Source organism: Mobula birostris, chromosome 18 (assembly GCF_030028105.1).
Source record: "Mobula birostris isolate sMobBir1 chromosome 18, sMobBir1.hap1, whole genome shotgun sequence".
Classification (NCBI taxonomy): Eukaryota; Metazoa; Chordata; class Chondrichthyes; order Myliobatiformes; family Myliobatidae; genus Mobula; species Mobula birostris.
The window spans coordinates 60,458,048-60,479,424 of NC_092387.1; the positions used below are offsets into that span (position 1 = coordinate 60,458,048).

General features: G+C 44.9%; 1 long non-coding RNA gene across 1 annotated transcript; it reads right to left on the reverse strand.

The window, feature by feature from the left end:
- Window positions 1-1,769: 1,769 nt before the first annotated feature.
- On the reverse strand, window positions 1,770-20,259 carry LOC140212161 (uncharacterized). The gene is made up of 3 exons (XR_011889659.1): window positions 20,053-20,259; window positions 14,327-14,621; window positions 1,770-2,483 (listed from the first exon to the last, which is right to left on the reverse strand). It is a non-coding gene; the product is annotated as an uncharacterized lncRNA (long non-coding RNA).
- Window positions 20,260-21,377: the final 1,118 nt, after the last annotated feature.

Here is a 21,377-nt window from a genome sequence, read left to right on the forward strand (position 1 = left end):
CTTGTGGCTATATTAGTTGGGGTGGCAATGGTTGTTAGTCGATCAATAACCTGACTTTTTACTCCCTTTTCTCTTCATGGCAGTGGTTTCGGGTTGGGGACATCAATCAGGGATTAGACGTTGAAACATTAACTCTGTTTCTCTTCCCACAGATGCAGCCTGATTTGCTGCCGGTTTCCAGCACTTTTACTGTTTTTGTTCCAGATTTTCAGCATCTGCAGGTTTCCAGCACTTTTACTGTATTTGCTCCAGATTTTCAGCATCTGCGGGTTTCCAGCACTTTTATTGTTTTTGTTCCAGATTTTCAGCATCTGCAGGTTTCCAGCACTTTTACCGTATTTGCTCCAGATTTTCAGCATCTGCGGGTTTCCAGCACTTTTACTGTTTTTGTTCCAGATTTTCAGCATCTGCGGGTTTCCAGCACTTTTACTGTTTTTGTTCCAGATTTTCAGCATCTGCGGGTTTCCAGCACTTTTACTGTTTCTGTTCCAGATTTTCAGCATCTGCGGGTTTCCAGCACTTTTACTGTATTTGTTCCAGATTTTCAGCATCTGCAGGTTTCCAGCACTTTTACTGTATTTGTTCCAGATTTTCAGCATCTGCAGGTTTTTTTTGATTCGTTCAGGCTGCTTCCAATTGCTCTCAGAAGAGTCGAAGTGGAGGACGCCAAGAAGGTGATCACTCTGCTTCCTCACGTGTAGACAAGCTCACCAACACTGACTGGATATATTCGTACATGGACCCCCAATCTCTAGTCATCCCCAAACCACCCCCCCACTGCTCATCATTTTTTCCATCTATAATTTCTTATTTGAACATTATTCAAAGAATAAACACAAGATGCCTGAAACACTCACAAAATTCTGAAAGAACTGAGTGGATCAGATGTCACCTATAGAGGGGTACAAACAGTGACGATCTGGGCCAAGATTCTTCATTGGGACCCTTCATCTATCCAAAGAAACTCTAAATCCTCTGCCTTTTGTTTGAAGATGCAAGTGACTGCAGATGCTGGAAAGAATCAGCTGGAAGAACTCAACAGGTCGAGCAGCATCCGTGGGAGGAAAGGAATTGTTGATATTTGGGGTCAACATGCGGCATTGGGACCTGACACAGGGTTTTGACCCGAAATGACAATTCTTTTCTCCACTCCCCACACCCCTACAGATGGTGCTTGGCCCGCCGACTTCCTCCAGCAGATTGTTTGCTGCATTTTGTTTAATTACTTGACACAGTACCCCAGGAGATGTAATCTTTAGCTCCTGCAGCTCGTAGAAGGCTTGTGTAGAAGGCTTTCCTTGTGTTCCCTGGTAGCACAAGGGTTATGCGTAATTTCCTACACCCACACAGCATTTTGCAACATCTCAGACAATTCTCCTTCTATGCTGATCTTGAAAGACAACCAAATGTAACACATCAAAAGGCAAAATTTGTACTTGAAAATATTAAATATTCATGATTTGCCAACCTGCATGATATGCAAATAAGTGACAATGCACAGAACTGCACCACGCTCAAATATATGTACTTGAGAGTTCTGTACAGTTAAATATCTGAGCATTTTGATCCTTCTGTAACACAAGAAATTCTGTTGATGTAGAACCTGGATCAGGGACTCAAGCCGAAATGTCGAGTGTTTATTCCCCTCCATAAATGCTGTCTGATCTGCTGTGATCCCCCAGAATTTAGATTATGAGAACACTCAGTCCTCTTTTATTGTCATTTAGAAATGCATACATGCATTAAGAAATGATACAATGTTTCTCCAGCGTGACATCACAGAAAACAAGACAGACCAAAGACTAACACTGACAAAACCACATAATTATAACATATAGTTACAGCAGTGCAAAGCAATACCATAATTTGATGAAGAACAGTCCATAGACACAGTAAAAAAAATAGTCTCAAAGCCCCCGAGTCGATCGACTCCCGAGTCCCCGATAGCGGCGGCAAAAGGGAGAAATTCCCTGCCATAAACCTCCAGGCACCGTCAACTTGCCGATGCCTTGGAAGCAGCTGACCCCGGCCGACTCTGAGTCCATCTGTCTGAAAACTCCGAGCTTCCGAGCAGCCTCTCCGATACAGCCTCCCGAGCGCCATCCTCTGCCGAGCGCCCTTGACCTCTCCCCGGCCGCTGAAGCATGCAAAGCCGAGGACTTCGGGGCCTTCAGCTCCAGAGGTTCCGGTTACCACACAGTAGCAGCGGCAGCGAAGCAGACATTTCAGAAGCTTTCCAGATGTTCCACTGTGCACTCACGTCTGTCTCCATCGAATCAGGATTGTGCACGGCACCCTACCTGACAGGTAACGGATATTCATCACCGGAGAGGCCGCGCGCGCTGCCGTCACACCGCCATCTTCTCCCGATTCAGGCACCTTTTGTGTGTTGGTCCTTTCGTGTTCACCTACCACAGGTAATGTGATATATGATCATTCTTTTGAATCTGGTCCTTCAAAAATGTGTCCTTTCTCATAAAGTTCTAAGATAGAAAACCAGAAAGGTCAGCATTATTTGACACACGTACATCGAAACATGCAATGAAATTGCGTCCCGACCATCACAATCTGAAGATGTGCTGGGGGCAGCCCACAGGTGTCACCCTGCTTCTGGCGCACCCACAACCCACTAACCACACCCTGTACATCTTTGGAATGTGGGAGAAAATTGAAACGCCCAGAGGAAACCCACACGATCACAGGGAAACTGTATAGGAAAGGTTAGAAAGCCCTGCAGGACCCGCACTGAGTACATTATCTTCAGCCTTGCTGGGTAATTTCAGTGCACGTCAGAGCCTGCTGTGGAGAGAGAATTTATACTGAGGAAGCATAATGTCTGGTCTTTATTTCCCATCAACTAAGCTCAGGTTCTGCCACTCATCTCCTCACTAAGTGCAATTTATAGTGACCAGTTAATTCACACGTGGAACATCGTGTTCAGTTTTGGTTAGCCTGCTACAGGAAAAATGCCATTAACTTGGAAAGAGTGCAGAGAAGATTTACAAAGATAATGCTGGGACTCATGGGTTTGAGAAATAGAAGGAGGTTGAACAGATTAGGACTTTATTCTTTGGACCATGAGAGAATGTCGAGTCATTTTATAGAGGTGTACAAAATCTTGAAGGCACAGATAGGATGAATATGTAGTCTTTTCCCCAGAGCTGGGGTATCCAGAGTTAGAGGGCACAGGTTTAAGGTGAGTAGGGAGAGATTTTATAGGAACCCAATGGGCAACATTTTCAATGTGTGGAACGAGCTGCCAGAGGAAATGGTTCGAGCAGGTACATTAACGACATTTAAAATAGACTTGGACAGCTACATGAAATTTTTAGAGGGATTTGGACCAAAAGTAGGGAAATGGGACTAGCCTTGATAGGAATCTTGGTTTGCATGAAACTGTTGGGCCAAAGGGCCTGTTTTCTTGATGCATTACACAATGACTATGACATCTTCGGGGTGTGGGAGGGAATTGATCACCCAGAAGAAACCCATGTAGTCACAGAGAGAATACATGAGTCCCAGTGGACAGCACCCAAAACCATAAGACAAGAAGATACAGGAGCAGAGTCTGCTGCATCATTCCATCATGGTCGATTTATTTTTCGTCCCAACCCCATTCTCCTGCCTTCGCCCCATAACCTTACTAACTTTATGAATTTTTTTATGTTCATTGTGTAGATGGGCGATGGGAGAAGCAAAAGGAGTATGTGAGGATAGACTTATGGGGAAATAGGGGTGGGGATGGGTACAAATACCCTTCCATTTCATAATGAAATAACCCTTACTAATCAAGAACCTAGGCTTTAAATATACCCAATGACTTGGCTTCCACAGCTGTCTGAGACAATGGATTCCACAGATTCACCACCCTCTGGAAATTTCTCCTCATCTATGTTCTAAAGGGACGTCCTTCTATTCTGAGGTTGTGCCCTCTGGTCCTAAACGCTCCCACTATTAGAATCATCTTCTCCAGATCTGTTCGAGGCCTTTCAATATTCACTAGGTTTCAATAAGATCTCCCCTCATCCTTCTGTGCTCCAGAGAGTACAGTCCCACAGCCACCAAGCGCTCCAGGATCGTTGTTGTGACCCTGCTCTGGGCCCAGTGTCGGGGTTATCTGGGACTGTGAGACAGCAGCTCTTCCCGCTGGGTCACGGAATAACTGCTGCTTCTGTGAGCAAATACACAATGGGAGATTGACGAAAGCTAAAAGAGTATTTCTAGCAGATAGAAAATGAGCAAGTGTGGTTGCTAAGCAACATGAATATTTTTATATTCATTAGGTGTAGGTGGGTGATGGGAGAAGTAAAAGGAGTTGATGGGTATGTCCGAGAGGATAGTTTTATGGGGAATAGGGGTGAGGGTAGGAGTGAATGACCTTCTATCTGATAATGAAATAAGAATAAATACTGAACAAGCCAAAAGGAAATGAAAGAAAATTTAAAAAGTACCAAAGATGCTGTCAATCTGAAATAAGACAGAAAGTGCTGGAAAACTCACCAGGTCAGGCAACATTTGTGGAGAGAATGATATTTAATGCTTTGGATTGAACTTCTTTAATCTTCTGTCTTTATCTTAGGTCAACAAGGAGAACTGCTTTTAGATCACAGGAACAGACCCTTGTTGGATTTGTTTCAGGTTTCTGGATTCAGATTCAGATTTATTCAGATCCAGCCTGTCTTCAAATTCCCCTACGTCCCTGTCCCTAAACTCTACCCTGACCACTGACCTCCCCCTCTGTTCCCAAAGCCATTCCTACAAATCGCAAAAAGCCGAAAAGTTGTGCTGATCTAATTAAACTAATAATTAGATTTCCAATTAAACTAATCCCTTCTGCTGACACAATGTTCACATCCCTCCATTCTTTGCACATCCATGTTCCTGTCCACAAGCCTCTTAAACACCTCTATTGTATCTGGCACACCACCAAACCCAGCAAAGCCTTATGAGCACCTACCACACTCTGTGTAAAAAACTCGCCCTGCACATCTCCTTTGAACTTTACTCCCTTACCTTAATTGCTTGCCTTCTGGTATTAAACATTTTGACCCTGGGTGAAAGATGCTGGTTGCCTATCTCTGCCTCGCTGAATCTCTATCAAGTCTTCCTCGGCAAGGTGCTGTGGGATCTTTTATTGCCACCTGACTAAAAGGCAGCACACTTCCGTCGACGACTCCCACCCTCAGTAGGGTTAACCTGGTCTGGTCAGCTCCAGACTGGGACTTGAACCCACAGCTTCTGGCTCTCCTCATCAATGGATGCTACCCCAACCAATTTGTCCAACTTCTGTTCATTTCTCTCCCTCCTTCCTTCTCTCTTTTTCCGTTTCCCATTCTGGTTACCCTTTCACCCAGAGGTACAGAACTTAGTGAGCTGGTGCTCAGGGAACAACTTGTCTCTTAATACAGCAAAGACTAAGGAGTTAATTATCAACTTTGGAAAGTCACGGGATGACGAGTACGCTCCAGTCTACAGTAACAGAGACATAGTGGAGAGAGTGTCCAGTTTCAGGTTTCTGGGAATACACATCTCAGAAGACCTTACATGGTCCACTAACACCACAACAATAGTTAAGAAAGCACAGCGATGCTTGTTTTTCCTCAGGACGCTGAAGAGAGCTGGTCTACATGAACAGATGCTGGTGATCTTTTACCGCTGCACCATAGAGAGCATCTTAACATACTGCATCTCTGTGTGGTATCTCAGTTGTACAGCAGCTGATAGGAAAGCACTTCAGTGGGTCGTCTCTAGCGCACAGAAGATCATCGGGACACAGTTCCCAGCCCTGGGGGACACCTACAGCTCTCGCTGCCTAAGGAAAGCTACAAGCATCTGTAAGGACAATATACACCCATGCAACCAACTGTTTGAACTTCTTCCATCTGACAGACGTTATAAGATTTTCTATGCCCGCACTTCCAGACTGAAAAACAGCTTTTTCCCCAGAGCTATAATTGCTCTGAACCAATCGATCAAGCATCATCCATAAATGTGTTATATTGCTACTTTAATATTGGTTTTCTGGCTGTCACGCATCTGAGTTTCGCTTTTGTCCTGACGAAGGGTCTCGGCCTGAAACGTCAACTGTACCTCTTCCTAGAGATGCTGCCTGGCCTGCTGCGTTCACCAGCAACTTTGATGTGTGTTGCTTGAATTTCCAGCATCTGCAGAATTCCTGTTGTTTTCGCTTTTGTACTGCTGGACATTGCTTGTACTGGCTGGTTACCTGATTTGATTTATTATTTATTTTATTTGTTGTTTTATAGCTTTGAGTATGGGAGTTGCAAACTCATTTTCGCCGCATTGGTGCATGACAAATTGTATTATGCAATGACAATAAAGATATTTCATTTGATTTCAAACTTTCTCTTCTCCTCACCTGCCCATCACCTTCTTCCGGTGCACCTCCTCCTTCCCTTTCTCCCATGGTCCACTCTCCCCTCCTATCAGCTTCCTTCTTCTTCAGCCTCCCACCTCCCACCTCTCATCTCCTTACTCCCCCACCCACCTTCCCCCGGTCTCACCTATCACCTGCCAGCTTGTACTCCACCACCTCCTCTCCCACCTTCTTATTCTGGCTTCTGCCCCCTTCCTGATGAAGTGTTTCAGCCTGAAATGTCGACTGTTTATTCCTCCAGCATTTTGTGTGTGTTGCTCTGGATTTCCAGCATCTGTGGAAACTGCTGTGTCTCTGGATGGGCAACCCATGCCATTTTTAAAACTGTGCCAATGTTTATTGATAATGAGTTTCCGTTTGTTATCAGGGACTGATCTGCAGAATGAGCAGCAATGCAATATTTTAATTGAGAAGTAGCCCATGGGAACATTTGGCAATTATTTTCCCTTGAATCAATGCTCAGAAAAATAAAAAAAAATGAACCAATTGCTTCGAGCCTAAAGTTTATGTACCAGCCGATGCAGCTGGGAGTTAGATTGTGATCACTGTTTATTCTGCACAGGAATGTTATTTTCCAATTTCCTGATTGGTAATCTCTCTTCTGGGCCCAATTGAATACACATAGCTTTCTCTGTTATTTCACAAGGCTCAGAACATTGTTCTCAAAGGGGACATTTGTATGAAAACGTGATTATCAGCTTTCTGCAATCATTAAACACAGAAAACAAGCGGAGGCTCACATTAGATAGACGTGCTGACAATGGGTTTGTCTGCCGATCGGATGGGCTGCGAAATCCCGAGTGGATCGGTTGTCTCAGCACAAGTAGGGCAGTGCAACCAGTAAAGCCACTCCACCACGGCTCCAGGAACCAGGGTCAGCTCTGACCTCTGTTGCTCTGGCTTCCCTTGGCTGAGGCTTCAATGTAGGACATGTTGTCCTTTATTGAGACACTTAGTAACCTTTGCCAATTTTGCAGGATTGCAAAGACGTTATTTGAAGGAAATTATCCCTCAGCTAATCCAGAATCACTGATTAATTGCTGTTTAGAACTGTCAGTATCTCCAGTTGAACTTTGTCTTTTTGTGTGTTTTCCCCCTAGCCGTCAGTCTGAGGTTTTGTATTGCCATGTGCTCCTGTCCCTGCCCCTGTATTGCTGAGTACTCTGTCTCTCACCTATTTCCCAGTATTACCTGTATTGCTGCCACCTGTGTCTCATTGTGCTCCACCTATCATCTGCCTCTCTGTTTATTGCTCAGTGTATTTCAGTCCTGTGTTTTCACCTGTTTGTTGCCAGATTCTGCCAGTGAGTCTTCCTGAGCCTTTCCAGCATTTGTATCTGAACTTTGTCCGTCTGAATATCAACTCTGCATGTTTCTCGATTCTGGTTTTGGGATTTCTGTGGAATTTCTGATCTCCACCTGAACATTGATGCTGACTTTGTTGCCCCTCTGCATTTGCTACTCAGTAAATATCACAGTGCGCACGGTACTTGGTCTGCGACTGGGTCCTCATTTCAGTTCCCTGACAAGAACATAGAATGGTACAGCATAGTAACTGGCTATTCGACCCACAGTGTTGTGCCAAACCAGCTAAAAAGCAAATCAAAAAACACCCAAACCCTGATCCCTCCTACCTACATCATGTCCATATCCCTCCATCTTCCTTACATCCATGTGCCTATTCAAACCCTCCAATGTATTTGCCTCTGCCACCAACCAGGCAGTGCATTCCAGGCGTCCACAACTCTCTGAATAAAAAACTTATCCCTCACATTCACCTTGAACCTACCCCCCCTCACCTTCAATGCATGCCCTCCAGTATTAGACACTTCCACCCTGGGAAACAGATACTCTCTGTCCACCCATAATCTTATAAACCTCTACCAGATCTCCCGTCAGCCTTCAGCGCTCCAGAGAAAACAACCCAACTTTGTCCAGCCCCTCATGATAGCACAAGCCCTCTAAACGAAGCAGCATTCTGGTAAACCTCATCTGCACCCTCCCCAAAGCCTCAACATTCTTCCAATAGTGGGGCAAGCAGATCTGTATGTAATACTCCAGATCAGGCCTATCCAAAGTTTTATAAAGTTGCAACATGTAGCCTATCCAAAGTTTTATAAAATTGTTTATGGTACTTAAGTTCATCATTCATTTCAAAGTCATTTCTTGTGCGTGAGGAGTTTTGGTATGTCACCAAATACTCCAGCAACTTTCCGCAGGTCAACGTTCGGACTGGTTGTATCACTGTCTGGTACTGGGGCTCCACTGCCCAGGATCGCAAGAAGCTGCAGCGGGGTGCAAACTCAGTAGTTCCATCAAGGGCTCGACCACCCCCATCGAAGGCATCTTCAAAGCGTCGTGCCACAAGAAGTCGGCATCCATCATTAAGGATCTTCACCACCTGGGACATGCCCTCTTCTCATTATTGCCATGAGGGAGGAGGTACTGGAGCCTGAAGACGTGCACTCAGTGTTTTAGCAGCAGCTTCCCGAGTCCATTAACACTACCTCACCATTCCTCCTTTGCACTATTTGTTTTGCTGTAACTTATGGTAATTTTGTAAATGTCTTACACTGCACTGCTGCCGCAAAACAACAGATTTCACAACATATGTCAGTGATAATAAAAATGATTCTGATTGTGATTCTGACTCATAGAGAGACTGGGCATGGAAACGGGCCCTTCAGCCCATCAAATCTGTGCCGGCCATTAACCACGCACTTACACTAACCCAACCCTCACCTTTTCCATTCTCCCTACATTGGTATCTACAGGAAGCACTGCTTCAAGAAAGCAACATAGATCATCAACGATCCCCACCATCCAGGCTATGCCACCTTTTCACAGCTACTGTCGGGCAAGAGATACAGAAGCCTGAAGTCCCACATCACCAGATTCAGGAGCATCTCCTTCCTGTCAACCATTCGGTTCTTGAACCAACCAGCACAACCCTGATCACTACGGCAACAATTTGAACATGGAGGGTGGTGAATTTCTGGAATCCCTCACTCTAGAGGGCTGTGGAGGTTGGATCATTTTGGATGAGGCAACTACTTCCTCTCTGAAAGAGTAAGTAGATACATTTTTGAAAGATCAGGAACTGAAGGCTATGGGGAACTGGCGCAGAGGGGGAGATGAGGCCTGGGGCAGATCAGCCATGATCGTACTGAATGGTGGGGCAGGACTGAGGGGCTGAGTGGCCTATTTCTGCTCCTATTTTCTTGTGTTCTCAATAAACGAGGCCTCAGTTGGTTGGGGTCGACTATGGATTTGCGTCCCAGCTGCCTACGTGATACGCAAGCCAGGGCAGTACAATATGGAGAGCAAGTTGCTGCCCGTACAGCAGGCTCACCCTCTCCACGCAGCTGATGTGTCCAAAGGAATCCAGAGACTGAAAGAGTTCGGCACCAGCGACGTCGCAGGAGTTGCCGGTCAGCGTTGAACTCAGCGTAGGACTGCCTTAGGGACTCCAGCTCCGGATTGTTCCTCCGGGTTTACTCCCAAGGCCTATGAGTGAGTATAGCCACAAGGCAGCAGAGGTTTAAAATCAGAATTTCCCTTCTACTAGATGAGCTGCCAACCACAGCTGATGAGCTGCGTCTGCCCAAAATTGCTTGTTTTAAGGCGCCAGTAACCCACCTTTGCCTCTTCTCCTGTCAGTAGAAACAGTTCCACCAGGCTTAGAGGCTAAGCCACACTTGAAGGCCAGGAACTGGACTCGGCTGGCAGATGCTGTGTGAGACGTACACCACTGGGAGCATTTAATAGGTAGTGGGAGTTCATCCTCACTACACCCACACCCTGGCTATAACAACCTTAAGGAACCTCTTAATAAGCATGGTGTAATTATAAAATGGCACCATTTATAATCATTTTCCCATTGACCCCATTGCCCAAACTTCCTTGCAGTGATATTTCTAGTGAAATCTCTAAGTCAAGGTTGAGTGAGTATTGTATGCAAATATTCATGTACGCATGGGTACGATGAAAGGTTTACTTGCAGCAGCGTTACGGGCAAACGGCATTATTTAAGTAGCATTCATGAGAAAAATATAAATTAAACATAATTTATACATAAGTTTTACAAGAGAGAACATGTTACAGGCACATAGCATTATTAAAGTAGCATTACAGGCACACGGCATTATTAAAATAGCATTCATGAGAAAAATATAAATTAAACATAACTTATACACAATTTTACAAGAGAGAACACAACCAAAACAAAAATGAAGAGTCCATTTTGGCGCAAAGTAATCGAAGTGGTCACGGTGTTGCTAAACTGTGGTGAAGAGGGTTGCATGGGTCAGTTCAAGAACCGAATAGTTGAAGGAAATGAGCTTCTCCTGAACCTGGCAGTGTGGGAATTCAGGCTGCTAAACCTCCTGCCTGATGGAGCTGTGAGAAGATGGCATGGCTCTGACAGTGGGGATCTTCGACGATGGACGTTGCCTCTTCGAGGCACCACCTCCTGCAGATATTATGGATGGTCAGAATCTATTGTGTTAAATTGAGGGTAAAAAGTTGATAAAAGGGGTTTTAGGTGCCCACTGAGTCACGCAATTTTTGGGACGTGTGTAATTATGTGGGCAGTGGGAAAACTATCCCTCTTGTGCTTCTGGATCTCATTACTAGACGTTCAGTGTCACTTGACCCTGCCACTTTGGGAAGAAAGAACAACTTCTTCCCCTCTGCCATCCGGTTTCCGAATGGACATTGAACCCATGAACACTATCTCACTACTTTTTTATTTCTGTTTTTGTTCTACTTATTTTATTTAACTATTTAATATACATATATGTACTTACTGTAATTCAGTCTTTTTTCTATTAGTTTGCATTGCAATGTACTGCTGCTGCAAAGACTACAAATTTCATAACATATGCCAGTAATATTAAACCTGATTCTGAAATGTTCTAATGACAATTGGCTTTTATGTGTCTCCCTCTAAAACACTTTACTTTCTCTCTCTGTGTAATCATAGGAGGGTCTTTAACATCGTTGCAGGGCATGGGGCAGCTCCTGCAGATGGAGAACAGAAATGTTCAAACGCTGGGGTTGTGGGATCAGGTCAGAAGAAGCAACCTTATTTTGTACTTTAATGGACACTTAATGGAACTCTCTCATTACTAAATCCATTCAGTCAAAGCAAACACCATCAAGCCTTTGCATCAGGATATGGATTACTGCTGCAAAAGCAACAAGTAAGTCAACAGTTTGTATGCTGTGAAGTAATCCCTCATGACTATATAAATGGTCTTAATTAAAATTTTAATTATGCTAGTTTTAATTATGTTGAGAGGATTCCTTTCTCTTTTGGCTGCTTATATACTAGTGTTTTAAAGGGGCTTCTGTGTGAATTGAACCCACCAACCTGCAATCACAATACCCAAGGTGATCTCAACCTTAACCCTTGCAGTGTACTGGGGTGTTGTCGTGGTAGAATTTGTCTGTTGTCAATGGGCTGGAAGGCTCGGAGGAAAAAGAAACAGGCAGAAAAAATGATTATGGACACTACCCATCCTGAAAAGGACATGGTGGTGTGGTGGTTAGAGTAATGCTTTTACCACACCAGCGACCTGGGCTCGGTTTCCACCACTGTTTGTATGTTCTCCCCATGACCGAATGGGTTTCCTCTGGGCGCTCTGGTATCAGTCCATGTTCTGAAGACATACGGAATAGGAGGTTAATCGATCACATGGGTGAAACTGGGCAGTGCAGGCTCATTGGGCCAGGAGGACCTGTTACTGTCTTTACCTCTAAATAAAAATAACACAGATAAAATTTTAAAAAGCCTTTTCCAAAAGCTCCCTTCTGGAAAGTGCTATGGGGCTATTAAAACACAAACTTCATGCCATCTTAAAAGTTTCTTCCCCCCAGGCAATTAACCTAATCAACCTTGTTGTTAGTCTCCCCACTCTCCTCTATCTATTACCCCTGTCACTGCACTGTAAACACTTTAAACCATTTTTAAATAATGCTACTTACATTGTAAATACAATACCATGCAAAAGCCTTAGGGACATATATATAGCTGGGGTGCCTAAGACCTACAGTACCTACTGTATTTGTCAATGTGAAGCCGAGAGTGAGTTTGTAAATCTGGTGGGAACAAAGGAGGTTGGGATTGGTGAGGGTGGAGTGCTGTGGGAGGGATGACAGAGGAGGAGGGCCAGGGGTGGGGGGTTGGCGTGGATGCAAACACACCCAGCCCTGAGACACCAGGCAAGGTCATTTGATTCCAAATAATTGGTTTATTGACTACAGTGGAGCTTCTCACTCTTCCCCCCTCTCCCTTCCCCTTTTCCCAACCATGATTCCCCTCTCCTTGCCCCATTCCTGCTCTCAGTCCACAATGGACACCCATATCTGAATCAGGTTTATCATCACTCACATACATGATGAAATTTGTTTTTTTCTTTTGTAGCAGCAGTACAGTGCAATACAAAAAATTACTACAGTACTGTGCAAAACTCTTAGGCACCCTAGCTATATATACTGTATGTGCCGAAGAATTTTGCACAGTACTGTATATGCTGGTATTTATATTTTTATGTGATTTTATTCCATATCCATACTTCATCTTCCAACTTTATTTTTCATATAATTCTCTATTCTTTATAATTGTTGAATGTTGTTTTTTTTATCACATGTCACACCAACACACCACAGCAAATTTCTAATAAATACTTTATAAATGTATATGGTGAATAAAGTTGATCCTTGATCCTTGAGAATAGCAGAGAGGAGTGTCTGACTTTATAGTTGAGGTCAAACTGAGTTGGAATAGCATCGCACGTTAATCCTCTGGGGTTGCCGCAGGAAAACTCATTGTGATGAACCACCAGAGGGAAGCTGTCACTCAGAGAACTGTACCCTAGCCTGATGCAACTACTTTGGGGAAGTGAGGGAGGCAACGTGTGTTGTTATTTAACTGGTATCAGAGCAACAGTAATCAGATCATTGTGCGAGGTGCATTTCTGCAGGGAGCCCATCCCATTCCAGACTGACAGGGTGGCTGGAGTTAAAATGCTGCCATTTCCTGAGACATACAATGGTGTTGGACCTATTCTCTGGGTGGAGTAAAGAAGGGGAACTCTGTGCCGACCCAGCTCACTCCTGCCAGGAAAAACAAAGGACTGTTAACCATTTCCATGCTGTAGGCAGCCAAGTATTAAAGATCACTTTCCTTTAATTTTACATAGAACAAAGGTTCGAAGGTTCTATTTATTATCAAAGTATGCATGCAGAATACAACTCCGAGATTTGTCTTCTCCAGAAAGCCATAGTGGTTGAAAGAAAGACATCAATACCACCCAAACAAGAGGAAAAAGAAACAAAAACTTGCAAACCCTAACCCCTCCCTCGCACAGAAACTAACAGATAACCCAAACCCCCAGCCCGCCAATTGGCAACAAGAAAGAATGGGCAAGAACACGAAAACAATACAGAACTAAAAGAGGCCAATATGAACTACAGTTAGTTTGAGCTACAGTCCAATCCATCAACCTCAGAATTTTGATAATGTCTCCGAGATCATCAGGACCCAGCAGTGCCTCTGAGGGCAGCAACTCAGACAGTACAGTAACAGACCCTTTGGCCTATAATGTCTGTACTGAACATGATGCCAATAAAACTAAATTTCTTCTGCCTGAACATGGTCCATATCCCATCATTCCCTGAATTTTCAAAGATTCAAAGGTGCAAAGGTCCAGTTTACTGTCAGAGAAATGTATAAAATATACATCCTGAAATGCTTTTTCTTCGCAAACATCCATGAAGACAGAGGAGTGCCCCCAAAGAATGAATGACAGTTAAACGTGAGAACCCCAAATTCCACCCCCAGCTCCCCCCTCCCACGTGTAAGTGGCACCAAGCAACAATCCCTCCTCCCCCCCCAATTGGCAAAAAAAAAGCAAGCATCCTCACCACCACCAAGCACTCAAGCGTGAAGATCGCAAAGATCCCGGGTCTTCGGGCATACAGCAGCAGTAGATCTTCTGACTCCCCTGAGGACACACGGGTCTCCTTGCCATGACACCGGCCCTCAATCTGCCCGACTCCAGAGCCCCGAGATCTTAGCCTTCCAAATCCAAGCCGAACTCTCAGGCCGAACCCTTGGCATGCCGAACAATGGCCAATTCCGAAACCCCGAGAACAGGTCCCATTCCCACAAAGAACTGAAGTCAGCGTGTAACTCCAGGTCAGGGTCTTCAAAAGAACCCTGAAAGGGAAAAATAGAGATATTAAAGATGGAAATAGAGCTGTTTCCAACGATGCAAGCAAAGGAGACGCCATTTAGCGCCATCCTAACTCTGCCATGTGCCTATTAGACATCTCTGTTGTATCTGCTACCTGCTTCACCCCAGGCACCCACCACTAAGAAAACTTGTCCCACAGATCTGCATCTCCATTGAACAGTCCCCTCTCACCTGAAATGCATGTCCTCTAGTACTTTTATGCATGCTTCAGAGCATGTGACAGAAGGCTAGCCATGAATGTTATTCCCCTCCCTGGTGAACAGCGACTGTCTGTACCAGCAGCAGATGAGAGAAGCGTTCTGCAGCGTAAGGTGGCCAGGCTAGACAACATCCCAGGATAAGTACACAGGGAATGTGCACGCCAGCTCACTGACACCTTTGCGGATATCATCAACACCTCACTCACCCAGACTACTGTCCCCACATGCTTCAAATCAGCCACATCACCTCTGTGCCAAAGAACTCTACACCTTCAGAATGAAATGACTACTGACCAATGGCACTGACACCAATCGCCATGACGTTCTTTGTACAGCTGGTAGTGACACATATCAAAAACTCCATTGCTGCTGCACTGGCCGCTCACCAATATGCTTTCCGACAGAACTGCTCAATGACAGATGCCATGCTGGATCTGTCTGGATGGGCTGGATGAGCGGGAGGAGAAGATGGTGGAGCCTGCGTGTGTGCAACCCTCTGGTGAAAAATGATATCGTATCTGTTAAATAGGGCCCATGGACAATTCTGATTTGATGGAGAATGGACATGAGAGCACAGAGGAACATTTGGAGAAATTTCTGAAACGCTTGTTCGCTGCTGTCGTTAACCGCGTGGTTGGAAATCTTTCGGAGGGTAGGCCTCAAAATCCCCGGCCTTGCCTGCTTTTGGCGACCGAGAAAGAGGTCGAATCGTTCGGACAGAGATGGCGCTCAGTACTCGGTGTTGGACGGCTGATCAGAGCTCGAAGTTTTCAGATGACTCAGAGTCGAATTGTGGTCGGCATGGCAGGGAGAGTTTTTCTTCCTTCTCCCGTCTGCGTGAGATGTGGGCCATTTGAGAAACTTTGAACTTTACTGTGCTCATGGACTTCCTCATCAAGTTATGGTATTGTTACACTGTTTGAAACTATATGTTATGATTATGTGGTTTTGTCAGTTTTTTCAGTCTTGGTTTGTCCTGTGTTTTGTGATATCACACTGCAGGAAATAATGTATCATTTCTTAATGCATGCATTACTAAATGACAATAAAAGAGGACTACGTGTCATAATCATGCACCCGGACCTGACACAGCTAGGAAAAAAGACACCTACATCAGGCTGTTGTTTCTGGATTTCAGTTCAGCACTCAACACCAGATATGTACTCCCAGGAGTCTGAAACTGCTCCCAGTTTCCACTATTGTCCCACCAATGTAAATAGGGGTGTGAGTGGTGCGAGTTCTCTTGAAGAGCTCAGTGTCAATCTTGGTGAATAAACTCCTACTCCTCGGTCAAAATACAGCACTGTGCAACTGGGTGTCGGACTTCCTAACCAACAGACCTCAAATAGTCATGATGCACAACCACTCCTCCCTCCTCATCATCTTCAACACAGGTGCCTCCCAGATCTGTGAGCTGAGCCACTTGCTGTATACTCTACACAGGACTGCACAGTTAAACACCCAAGTCATCACATTGTCATTTGGCCGATGACACAGTGTCAACAGGATAAAAGGGACGGTTATCGACTTCAAGAGAACCAGCACCACTCACACCCCTTTTTTACATCGGTGGAACAACAGTGGAAACTGGGAGGAGTTCCAAACTCCTGGGAGGGCACATCTCAGACAACCTCTCATGGTCCCGAAGCACATTCTATGCAATCAGGAGAGCTCACCAATGCCTCCACTTTCTGAGTATGCTGACAAGAGCTGGATTATGCATATCTATGCTCATGGCCTTCTATAGATGTGCAGGAGAGAGCACCCTGCACACTGCATCACTGCAATGCACTGCGGCGGGCGGACAAGATGGCTCTATAACAGGTAGCCAAAACTGCCAACGTATCCCCGGCACCAGCCTAGCCACCATCAAAGACATATATACAGAAAGGTGCCAGTAACATCGTGAAGGATTCCACCCATCCTGCTCATGGACTGTTTGTCCCACTCCCATCAGGGAGGAGGCTACGTAGCATCCACATCAGGACGATCAGACTCAAAAACAGTTACTTTCCCCAAGCAGGAAGAGTGAACAACACCTCCACCCCACTAATCCACACTCCACACCACCCATTACTACTACTTTATCATTTCCTGTCAGAGATTATAGACGCGTAGTGGAGAGTTATATTGTCTGGCTGTGTCATGGCTTGGAATGGAAACACCAATGCCTTTGAATGGAAAAATCCTATAAAAGGTAGTGGATTTGGCTCAGTATATCATGGGTAAACACTGAAAATAACTAGCACATCACACACTGCAGTTAACTAGCCCATCGCACTCTGCAGTTAACTAGCCCATCGCACTCTGAAGATAACTAGCCCATCACATACTGTAGATAACTAGCACATCACACTCTGCAGATAACATCGTACATTCTTTGCAAAATCTTAGGCACACTAGGTTTTTTATGTGGTTTTAGATGGTATGACCTCCAAAGAGCCCTGATCTCAACATCATTGAGGCTGTCTGGGATTAGCTGGAGAGACGGAAGCAAGCAAGACAGCCAAAGTCTGCAGAACTGTAATAAGTTCTCCAAGATACTTGGAACAACCTAGCTGCCAATTTTCTGATAAAACTGCACAATAGAGCACTTAAGATAATTGATGCAGTTTTAAAGGCAAAGAATGGTCGCACTAAATATTGATTCGATTTAGTTTCTTACCATTTACAGCTCTGTATAGGCTTTTTTGATATTTACAATTTTTTCAATTCATTATTATTTAAATCATCTTCACTTTACAAATTTTTTTTATATTTGCCCAAAACTTTTGCACAGTACTGTATTTTGCAGATAACTAGCCCATTACACACTGCACATAGCTAGCCAACGGCAATCTGCAGATAACTGGCCCATCATCGGTTGCACATAACTGGCACATCACACACAGCAGATAACTACCCCGTCACATACTGCCGATAACTACCCCGTCACACACTGCAGATAACTACCCCGTCACACACTGCAGATAACTACCCCGTCACACACTGCAGATAACTAGCACGTCACACACTGCAGATAACTACCCCGTCACACACTGCAGATAACTAGCACGTCACACACTGCAGATAACTAGCACGTCACACACTGCAGATAACCAGCACATCACACACTGCAGATAATTACTCCATCACACACTACAGTAAACTACCCCATCACCATTGACTTTTTCTTCCTCTCCATAGATTTTGCCTCACCTTCTGAGTTCCTGCAGCGTTTTGTGTGTGTTGATAACTGCAGATAACTAGCACATCACACACTGCAGATAACTACCCCGTCACACACTGCAGATAACTACCCCGTCACACACTGCAGATAACTAGCACGTCACACACTGCAGATAACTACCCCGTCACACACTGCAGATAACTAGCACGTCACACACTGCAGATAACTAGCACGTCACACACTGCAAATAACCAGCACATCACACACTGCAGATAATTACTCCATCACACACTACAGTAAACTACCCCATCACCATTGACTTTTTCTTCCTTTCCATAGATTTTGCCTCACCTTCTGAGTTCCTGCAGCGTTTTGTGTGTGTTGATAACTGCAGATAACTAGCACATCACACACTGCAGATAACTAGCACGTCATACACTGCAGATAACTAGCACATCACACTCTGCAGATAACTACCCCATCACACTCTGCAGATAACTACCCCGTCACACTCTGCAGATAACTAGCACATCACACTCTGCAGATAACTACCCCATCCCACTCTGCAGATAACTACCCCATCACACTCTGCAGATAACTACCCCATCACACTCTGCAGATAATTACCCCATCACACACTACAGTAAGCTACCCCATCACCATTGACTTTTTCTTCCTCTCCATGGATTTTGCCTCACCTTCTGAGTTCCTGCAGCGTTTTGTGTGTGTTGTTCAAGTTTTCCAGTATCTGCAGTATCTCCCGTGTGTGTGCGCATGTCTGTCTGTCTGTCTGTGTGCGTGTGTGTGTGCATGTCTGTCTGTCTGTCTGTCTGTGTGCGTGTGTGCGCGCGCGCCAATGACTACAATAACTTGAATTTGTTCCTAATTTTAATTTTGAATCTGATTAATGTGGTGCTTTACCTGTCATTGTCACATAGCACTACAACACAGAAACAGAGCCTTCGGCCTGTCTAATCCAAGCTGAACTGTTATTCTGCCTAGTCCCATCAACCTACACCTAGACTGTAGCACTCCATATTCCCCTTATCCATGTATTTATTGGATGCATGTGTCTAAACTGGTGCTGGCTTGACAGGGCAGGTGGTGGCTAAGTGGTTGCTGTTTACAGTCTGCTCTTCAGTCTGTCCCTGTATCAGGCGGCTGCTGTATTGATGAGGAAGTGGCTGGGATCCACTTCCTGTTCTCCTGCCTACTCCTGTCCCCAATCAGCAGTGCCCACACCCACTGATCATTTACCACCACCACGTTGCATCAAAAGACCCAGTCCAAACCCCAACCATCACCAACAGAAGGAAAATGTACCAAATTATTCAATAAAACTTCTGAACTTTTAACTTTATTTTTGAAAATTAGCTCAGCTCAGTGCTGAAAACAAATTGGTTCCGGAATGTGTGGCAACACTCACAGGCCGCCCCCAGTACATCCTTAGGTTATGTTAGTTAACTTTAAATATAGAGCACAATACAGGCCCTTCAGCCTATGATGTGGTGCTGACCTTCTAATCTACTCTGTGATTAATCAGACCCTTCCTCCTACATAGCTGTCTGTTTTTCTATCATCCACATGCCTGTCTAAGAGTTTGTTAAAAGTCTCTGCCAGCACCCGTGGCAGACTCACCACTCTCTGTGTAAAGGATGTATCCGACAGTTCTGCCCCAGAGGCCATCCACTCGTTCCAGGGTTGGTACAGACATGTAGTACTGAACACAGGAGGCCCTGTCATGCTATCATGAAGATAACCAGAGTTCTCTCCAGGCTCAGTGTTTACCTTTCAACAAGCTTCACAATAGGAAGTTATAAACACAAGAGGTTCTGCAGATGCTGAAAATCCAGAGGATTCTCATAGAGTCATAGAAGCAGGCCATTTGGCCCATCTAGTCCATGCCAAAACCTACTCCCCACGACCTGCACTGGGACCAGAGCTCTCCATATCCCTACAATCTACCTGCCACCGAAAACTCCTTCCCCTCTCCACCCACCAACACCTTCTTATCCTGCCTCTTACCTCTTCCTTGCCAGTCCTGATGAAGGGTCTCGGCCTGAAGCACCAAGTGTTCATACCTCTCCATAGATGCTTCCTGGCCTGCTGAGTTCCTCCAGTGTGTTCCATAAAGAAAGTTATTTTCATATTTGTTTTATGGAAACTTCCTGTGCACAAGCCAAATATATTTTTTAGAATGTAGGTTGACAACTGAACCATAACACTGCCTCTTTCTTCAACATGCTTAGGGCTGGATGACTACTTGAAACAATCTCTGTTTTTATATCAAGAATACTTAATTGCCTATTGAGCACTTCTGAATGTCATGTGGTCAGGAAAGGCTGACTAGAGAATCGCCTTTGCATTTATTCAAAAAAGAATGCAAGGCAGCTACATGCTTGGGTGCTTGAGTTCTGATTTTGTGATGTTAGCTATGGTTTTAGATGTTCTACAATGTTAACTATAAGGTTAAAACACAACTTCACCTGTGTCTCTCTACAGAGTCCAGACACAATGCACAGAATTCTCACTGAAAAGTGTTTGTTTATGTTGAATGAAACACACAAAATTCTGGAGGAACTCAGCAAGTCAGGCAGCATCTATAGAGGGGAATAAAGAGTTGACGTTTCGGGCCAAGACCCTTTAGCATGACCGGAAAGGAAGGGGAAAGAAGCCAAAATAAGAAAGTGGGAGGATGGGAAGGATTAAGGATGTAAGGGGGAGAAATCGATGTTTATGCCATCAGATTGGTTACCTAGAGAGAGTATGAGGTGTTGCTCCTCCAGCCTGTGAGGCCTCATCACTCCCAGTGTGGCCTCCTGTATATTGCTGAGACCCCACGTAGACTGGGAGACCGTTTCGCCAAGCATCTACACTCAGTCTGCCAGAAAAAGTAGGATATCCCAGTGGCCACCCATTTTAATTCCACTTCCCATTCCAATTCCGACAAGTCAGTCCATGGCCTCCTCTACTGTCGCGATGAGGGCACACTCAGGATGGAGGAACAAAACCTTATATTCCATCTGGGTAGCCTTCCCCGATAGCAAAAATATCAAATTCTCAAATTTCCAGTAATGCCCTCCCTTCAAAATTCCCCATTCCCATCTCCCTCTCTCACCTCATCTCCTTACCTGCTCGTCACCTCCCTCTGGTTCTCCTTCCCCTTTTCTTTCTTCCATGGCCTTCTGTCCGCTCCTGTCAGATTCCCCCTTCTCCAGCCTTGTATCTCTTTCACCAATCAACTTCCCAGCTCTTCACTTCACCCCCCTCCCCCGGTTTCACCTATGATCTTACGGCTCTTCCTACCTTCACCCCACTTTTTTACTCTGACTCCTCATCTTTTTTTCTAG